Source organism: Petromyzon marinus, chromosome 66, assembly GCF_048934315.1.
Source record: "Petromyzon marinus isolate PM22_M1 ecotype Great Lakes invasive population chromosome 66, UKy_Petmar_22M1.pri1.0, whole genome shotgun sequence".
Lineage (NCBI taxonomy): Eukaryota > Metazoa > Chordata > Hyperoartia > Petromyzontiformes > Petromyzontidae > Petromyzon > Petromyzon marinus.
The window spans coordinates 6,414,854-6,423,944 of NC_133732.1; positions in this window are offsets into that span (position 1 = coordinate 6,414,854).

A 9,091-nucleotide genomic window follows, 5' to 3' on the forward strand; every position below is an offset into this window, starting at 1 on the left:
AGGTCAGACAGAGTCAATTAAGCTCCTTGAGGAATGTGAAACATCTAAACTGGGTGCATAGGTGGAGTGGGTGTGTAAGTGAGTGAGTGGATAGGTGAGTGAGTGGGTGGGTGGGTGAATGGGTGAGTGGATAGGTGAGTGCGTGGTTGAGTAGGTAAGTGGGTGGGTGAGTGGGTGGGTGAATGGGTTGGTGAGTGGGTGATTGTTTGGGCGAGTGAGTAGGTGAGTGATTGGGTGAGTAGGTGAGTGGGTGGGTGAAGGGATAGGTGAGTGAATGGGTGGGTGAGTAGTTAAGTGAGTGGGTGAGTGAGTGAGTAGGCGGGTGAGTGATTGGGTGAGTAGGTGAGTGGGTGAGTGGGTGAGTTAGTAGGTGAGAGTAGGTGAGTGGGTGGATGAGTATGTGAGTGGGTGGATGAGTAGGTTAGTGGGTGGGTGAGTGGGTGTGTGGGTGAGTGGGTGAGTGAATGGATAGGTGAATGAGTGGGTGGGTGAGTGGCTGGTAGAGTGGATAGGTGAGTGGGTAGGTTAGTAGTTGAGTGAGTAGATGAGTGGGTGGGTGAGTGGTTGGGTGGGTGAGTGGATGGATAGGTGATTGAGTGGATGGGTGAGTAGGTGAGTGGGTGAGTAGTTTGGTGAGTGGGTGGATGAGTAGGTGAGTGGGTGGGCGAGTAGGCGAGTTGGTGAATGGTTATGGAGTGATTGGGTGGGTGAGTATTTGAGTGGATAGGTGAGTGGGTGTGTGAGTAGGTGAGTGAGTGGATGAGTGAGTGGGTAGGTGGGTGGGTGGGTGAGGGGTACGTGAGCAGGTGAGTGAGTGGGTGAGTAGGTGGGTAGTTGGGAGAGTGGGTAGTTGATTGAGTGGGTGGCGTGGATATCTTTACGATATCTATCCCGTAGATATAATTGCTCAACTTGAGCTATTGATACTTTGATAAGTGCATTCCCTTTCTACTGTTTAACCTTGGGCGTTCTCTGGGCTAACACTGGTGGCGAGACAAGGCCATGAAGAAGGATGTCTCTGGTGTAGCCCGATCAGTTTCAAAGACAATGCGTATATTATAAGAGCATGTTTGTATGTTTGCATGTTTTGCCAAAAGTGTGTGTGGTTAATAGACTTGATGGTGCCTTGCAATAGGTGCGTATCTATTTTGTGTTTGAACATCTTAACACCAGTTTTATTTCTAGCAAGGTTAAAACCTATTATAAATTTGTATAACGTTGATACTGGCAACAAGGTCTTAGATAGGAATATAGGTTTCACTAATACTGACTAGGGTTGTTTTACTCTATTATAAGATTTGAATTAAAGCAGTCGCAACATAATGATACTGGGTTTCTCAAGTAAAATGAGTCCGTGGTCTGAGCCAAGACTTTAATAACCACTCATAAAAACTTGGCATGCAACTTATACCTGCATAATTAAGCGCAGGAATTCAAACACAGTTGAGTTTGTATCTTTTGGCAAGACGGCTTGCAAGAGTTTGCCGAAGTTGCGTAATCGCAACACCTTTTTGGATGAGATGAGTGTTCATGGAGCACTTGACATGAAAACAAAAGTCAACCAGCACCATGAACACCCTATACGCTGCCCCATGAACACTATACCAACCAGGCAGCTTCCGCAGGCGAGTCTAGCTAAAACTATCGGTGATCTCGAGAACAATAACCAGGTAATGTGCTCTCTTGAAAGCACAGAGCCAGAAATGACATCGGTCAGACATCTGCGATGACAGCACAAACAAAAATGTACCATCACCAATGTGGGTGATGATGGGCCTGTGGTGACCTTTGCAGCAGTGTGGAAGTATTTTTTTTCCGGATTCGTGAAGTGTGCCTCCCACTTTGCTTGTAGTCGCGTTGCCAGCGAGCAGAGTGGAAAGTTGGTTTGCTGATTGGGATCGAAAATTACGTGCAGATATTCGGCGGACATCCAGTCAGTGAGGTCTTTACCGTCGGCCTGAATTACTGTACAGCCCCACATTCTATGGTGGGTGTTAAGGTCACCAACGTATAGTGCTGGGATTGGTGCACTTGGCAGCCCAGGCTTTGGCCATGTTGAATCAGGGGCTTTGGACACGTTTGGTGATGTGCAGCTTCCCTATTTTGATGCTGGTGATGTAGGTGGCTTCTTTTTCAATTGGTGTGATGGCGTAGACAATGCCATGAAAAATACGTACGTTGCCTTGAGCAGGACAAGTCACTAAAACATGGTTGTCAAGATTCATGATGGAATGGTGGCAGCCAATGGTGGAGCACGCTTGAGATGGCGTTCATTAACAGGCTGCTCCTTTGTTTGCCCTTGGCATATGTTGCCACAGACTTGAATACCACGCGTAATTGTAGGGTAACACGGCTGGCTAGGAGAAGTTAACTACCTCGCGTGGTATACAGGAGGTCGTGGGTTCGATCCCGACCCTGACGCTTGCTGTATATTTGGAATTTTTCTCCGGGTCCTCCGATTTTCAGGTACACAACAGAGCATATGAAAGGGGGTTGACACCAACATAAACACATCACGGATTACAGTGCAATGAAAACTTGTCTAAACCGCATGTTTCAATAAACTATTTCAATAAACTCTACAACCCCTTGGTGTCTTCCTAAGCTCTGAGACCCCTGTCGGAAAACCAAAGGTAGGGGAGGGGGGCAGTGCCTAAATACCCCATGAATGCTCTTAAGAATTAATGGCCACTGGAGAGGTAGTGAAGGCGTTCCATGTTTAGTGGTAATCTTCCTGTAATGAGAATAGGTTTTCCCCTTTTTCTGGCAACAAAACAGCTGTGTTAGAATGTTAAAACACCAAACTGAAACCTTTCACATGGAACCATGTCTGCATTGACCACAATGCTTGCGGTCAGAATGTAAACAAAAAACATGATAATATGTGCATTGCCTTTGAAACTGATTGGTCCACACCAGAGACAGCTTTCTTTTGAGCCTCGTCTCAAAACGGTGTTAGACCAGAGGACGCCTTTTGGCGTCCTCTGGTCTAACACAACATGGCAAAGGAGGTCCCATGAAGTAATCTTCCTCCCACTTGCTTAGTTTGGCACGTAGATGCTCTAGAGCGGCAGTTTGTTTTACAATGTAATGGCCCCATCCTGCAGTGTTGGGGGAGTGTGCTATTTCCTTTTTGCTATAATTGGGCGTTTTGCCATAACATTGAAAATGTGGAAAAATGTATTTGCCTCCCTGGAAATGCCTTGAAGTTTTCACCCCCAACAGCGACGTTTCTGGTGAGGGTGAGATGCTTGTTTTTGTGAATGTAATTAAAGCAGCAAAGTGATCATTCGAAAATAAAAACTTGTTAATGCCTGGACATTCCAAAAAGGCATTGTCTGTATGTTTGAGGGGTGTTGGGGGGGGCATCGTGGGCATTTGGGAGGGGATGTTGTTTCGTCGAATTTGGCTCTTCTTTGGTTCGTTAAGTAATAGTCATGGAGACATTTTACTTGGGGTTCTCTGAAGGGGAACAGTTTATAAGTTAAAATCAGTCCCTGTTTGCTCACAGAACCGGTTTAGGAGGCTCAAGCTAACCACAAACACAATCGCTTCTCTCCATAGCCACGAGCCCAGGGGGAAATTACAGTACGTGCCGGGGGATCGTTTGCAAACTGAAACCTGTCACGAAGTCGATAGCTACTTCTCTTATTGTGAACTTTATTCATGGATTGTTTGTACTAAGCTTGAAGCGTTTGGCCCAGGGATGAATTCAGCAACCTGCGGTTGATTTGAAGGTCACGGCTAACATCAGTGGCGATTGATGACTGAACTTGTCCTGGTAACCCCCTTCACCAACCCGCACAAGATGATCAAACGAATAAACGACATGCCTCTGTCAGCAAAAACTGTTCACGATCGTACCATAATGATGGCAAATCAAGTGGAGGAAACACAAGTGAAGGACATAAATGCAGCGCTATGCTTTTCCCTCGCTCTGGATGAGTCAACAGACGTGAGTCATTTATCCCAGTTCAGTGTGATTGCAAGGCATGTTGCCGGTGACACACTGCGTGAGGAAAGTCTTGCTGTTTTGCCAATGAAATATTATAAGAGTGTGTGTTTTTTTGTTTGCATTTTGGCCACAAGTGTTTTAGTTAATGCACGCATGATTCCCCGTAAAAAGGTTTCAGTTTTGTTGCCAGAAAAAAGAGGAAAAGCCCTATTATTATATTTTGGTACTGGCAAAGGAGGTCTTATGATGGCCTCAGGTATTGAGGTCTTTATAAAGACTAGGAGGGGTCTGACAAAAGGGCTGATATCCGTTTTTGTCTCAGATTCATTTCCACTGCACACACACACACACTTGACGATGTATTCGATGTTATCTCAAGCATTCAGCTTCAGCATTGACTGTTGTTCGTCTGGGCGTTGCAGGGTTGCTGAGGAGCCTTGGGTGGAAAACTTCTCCATGCAACTGGAGTCGCTCAGAGGGGCATCCTTGTGTTGAACGGAAGCACGACGGGAATGGAGCAACATCAGCACCATTAGCACAGCAACCAAGAGGGAGAGACTCACTGCTGCTCCTGCAGCTATCGCTGCATATGCTTGGCCATTTGCAGATACATCTGGGCCTGGATAACAACAACACACACACATACTCTTTGGTTCTATTGGGTAAAGTCACGTAGGTAAAAAATAAAATAACAAAAATCACGACGTTTCGGCCACAACACAAGCGGCCTTCATCAGGTGAAGGGACGAGACTGTCTGGAGGACAGCGCTCAGATCACGACCTTTAAGCTGTGTGAGAAGAAACAAAGCGCCTTGACAAAGGGATTAGCATATAATGTAGCTTTGAAATGGCTCATTGAAATAGCTAAGTTAATATATACACATCCGCAGAGGCACCCCTTGACAAAGGAATTAGCATAGAATTTAGCATTGAAATAGCTGAGTGATTAGCTTGTAACTGGTCACAGAAATAGCTATGTTAGAGTCAGAGCATATACATTCACCGAGGCACCTAGTACAAATCAAACAGGAGAATTTAGCGAAACACAACCACGCTCAGACCGCGGACCTTTAAACTGTGTGCGAGCAAACAAGGTGTCCTGACAAAGAAATTAGCATAAAAATTAGCATTTGATTGGTCGATTTTAGAAAAGAGGTGGTGTACGTGCCGGTGGACTTGCCGTTTGGCGCGGGGGGGGGGGCGGAGTTTACCTATTGATGGTGTGAAAAGGGAATTTATAAGAGCTGCGAAAGTTTGGGGTACCACTACTTGAAAAATATACTGTACCATTGAAATTAGTTTAATGTTTAGTTCGATTTAGAACATCTTTCCAATGATTGCTTAATTTGAAACCATCTTCTCGGTTGAAATTGTGTCTGTGTTTGTAGATCTGAATTGCCTCGTGAACAAATCTCTGATAAATCTCTGATAAACAGTATTGGCTAGGGGACTAAATTTTGCTGTCACCCCAAAACACATACCAGTAGATGATATCATCTCTCAGGTCGATGTAGCCCTCAAAGGCGTAGGACACATCCAAGCAGACGTTGCGAGAGCTGAAATAGCCACTATTCTTAAGAATGCTAAGAAACCCATTAGTAACATCAGCAAAAATGAACGCTCTGAACTCGCGAATTTAAAAAACAGAAGTGATATAGTCATCTTCTCAGCCGATAAAGGCTACGCTACTGTTATTATGGATAAAGATTCATACAACAACAAAATCCAGAATCTGCTCAACGATGGAAGTAACTCAAAAATAAAAAAATGACCCTACTAATAGCCTAGCGATAAAAACCAACAAGATCATCACAAGTTCGACCTCCCTAATCGACCCAACTAAACGTCCCTCCCTAAAACCTTCTGCTGCAAGACCCCCTAGATTCTATGGTCTTCCAAAGATCCATAAAGAAGGCACCCCACTACGACCCATCGTATCCACGATCAACTCCCCTACCTATAGACTAGCCCGTTTTCTGTCAGATACCTTGCTGCCTTTCACTGGCAAAACCGCCTCAGCAGTACTTAACTCAGCCCAATTCGTCTCAATGGTCAAGACATTGTACTGTCCCCTGACGATATCCTTGTCAGCTTCGATGTGGTCTCTTTGTTCACCAAGGTCCCAGTACCTGATACCATTGAAATAATTGAAAATTTGGTCCAACATGGACTAAACCCCGACACACCTGCACTGGTTAGGCACTGCCTCAACAATACCTACTTTACTTGGAATGGCTCCTTCTACAAACAAAATGAGGGTACCCCCATGGGATCCCCCTTATCACCAGTGATAGCCAATGTTTTCATGGAGAAATTTGAATCGGACGCCATCCAGACTTCCACCCTCAGACCTTCCCTGTGGAAGAGATATGTGGATGACACCTTCGTCATTTGGCCACATGGCTTCCCAGCTCTGAACCTTTTCCTACACCACATCAATTCCTGACATCCCACCATCAAATTCACCATGGAAGTGGAGAAGGATGGCAGGCTACCATTCTTGGATGTTCTGTTTGAGAGGAGACCTGATGGCTCGTTGGGGCATTCTGTCTACAGGAAACCCACCCACACGGATTTCTACTTGAAGCCTGATTCCCACCACCACCCAGCTCAGAAGAATTCTCTCATCAAAACTTTATACCACAGGGCTCATTGCATTTCGGACCAACACCATCTGACCAGTAAATTAAAACATGTACACCTGGCCCTCAAAAGGAATGGATACTCTGACCGTACCATCCGCCAAGCTGTTTCTCCCTCCATACAGAAACAACCACTTGATACTCCGGTCAAAACCATCACACTACCATATATAACAGGCGTTACTAAAAAGATTTCCAAAATTCTAAACAAACACAAGATCCAGGTCCGGTTCAATACAGTACACAAAATTCGTGATCTGATCCCATCCGTGAAGGATGTCGTTCCTGACTTACAGTACCCCGGGGTTTACAAATTGAGTTGTACCTGCGGTGATTGCTATATCGGGGAGGCAAAGCGACATGTCTCTGACCGAATTCGCGAGCACAAATCAGATTTGAAACACGGCAAAACGAATTCTTCTGCCGTGGCTGATCACTGTTACAACACTGTGGGTGATCACGATATAATTTTCTCCGATACCAAGGTTCTTTGCAAACCCACGGGTTTTTTATCAGAGATTTGTTCACGAGGCAATTCAGATCTACAAACACAGACACAATTTCAACCGAGAAGATGGTTTAAAATTAAGCAACCATTGGAAAGATGTTCTAAATCGAACTAAACATTAAACTAATTTTTCAATGGTACAGTATATTTTCTAGTAGTGGTACCCGAAACTTTCGCAGCTTAAAATCCCCTTTTCACACCACCAGCATGTGGACGCTGCCGTGCCACCTCGCCAGCCTGCACAGGTCGACCCCCTCCCTACTTTTCATCATGCTTTGTCCGCCTATTAAAATGCACATTTTTTATGCTAATTCCTTTGTCAAGGCACCTTAATCCCTCTCACACAGCTTAAAGGCTGTGGTCTGAGCTTGGCTCTGTTTCACTCCAGCGCAGTCTTCGAGACAGTCTGATCCCTTCACCTGATGAAGGCCGCTTGTGTTGTGGCCGAAACGTCGTGTTTTTTTTTTTTACCTACGTGACTTTACCGAATAGAACCAAAGAGTATGGATCCTTGCAGTCACGAAAGCTTCAAATCTAGAATTATATTATTAGTATCATGTAGAGCTGTATATGTTGGAAGCAAGGCATTGGAATCAATTGTCAACTGAACGCCAATGGAAGTGCTGCAAATACAGCTTGGGTGAGATTTTCATATTTCTTGGCAGCATGTAGAGTGCTGAACTAGTAGCTGTTTTTGTAATTGAGAAATAAATACCAATGGATTATATAGCTGAGGAGGCATTGGGGGCCGTCCATAAATTTGGACGATTTTTGACCAACCCTCCCCCCCCCTCGTCACACGGCGTCACAAAAAGTCAGATCCCCCCCTCAAATATGACGTCACAAAGCTCTGCTCCCCCCCAACCATATTTCCATTTTGAAAATAAAACATGCTTCAAATCGCTTTAAACTATTGTCATTTTAGTGCGTATTTAATGTGGCGCTGCACTCTGATGCTATAGGAGTGTTGTTATAACAATTCTATATTTATTTAATGTTGCGCATTTTGACGTGACGTCACATTTCTCAAGCACCTCCCCCCCCTCCACCTCGTCACACATCGTCACAAATGTCTGACTCCCCCCCCACCCCCCTCCAGGTGCGTGACGTCATTTTATGGACGGCCCCTTGGGTATTGAATAGAACCGGCAACCTCTGGGATGCAAACCGCAGTGTGTTACAAAGAATCGCAGTAACTCTTACCGGGAATAATAATAATAATAATACAGGAGTTGTGTTAAGATGTTCAAACACCAAATGGCCACCTCCTATTGCAAGGCATCGTCAAGTCCGCATTAACCACGCATCATGCTTGTGGTATAATGGACGCATTGCACTTGAAACTGATTGGCCTACATCAGAGCAGAGACGGCCTCCTTTATAGCCTCATCTCACCGGTAGCAATCGAGCAAAGAACGTGGAAAGGCGAACAGTACAAGGGCAATGCAAACAAACAATGCGATGATGCTGTATTCATTGCCCCTGAATACTCGATGTTCCGCCACCACAGCCTCCATCATGGCCTTGTCTCACCCGGTGTCAGACTCAAGAGAGCAACGCAAAGAGGCGAACAGCACAAAATGGCGACGCGGATATGAAGGAGTTTGTAATGACGCCGACACGCGTCGCGGCTCGGAGCCTTTGATTGGACGCAGCACCAACACTGGGGCGGGGCTTCGTTCTTGATGCTCGTAGCTCGGCCTCTACCCGAACGTCCCCTCCCCTTGTGCTGTCCCCCTTCATACCCCAACGAGCTTTACTACCCGGCTTCGCCCGAGACTCGGATTCTTGTCTTGGATTAACACACGGCCTACGCGGAGGGTGTGTGGAGGGGGGGGGATGCAGGTACACTGCGTGACGCTGCCGCATGCGGGTGACATGACAGATGTGACGTCACCGCTCACTTGCCGTGGAAAAATATACGCATTATTGTGCCCCCCTCCCCTCCCCAAAAAGAACAAAAGTATGTTTTTATACTTTTTGCAT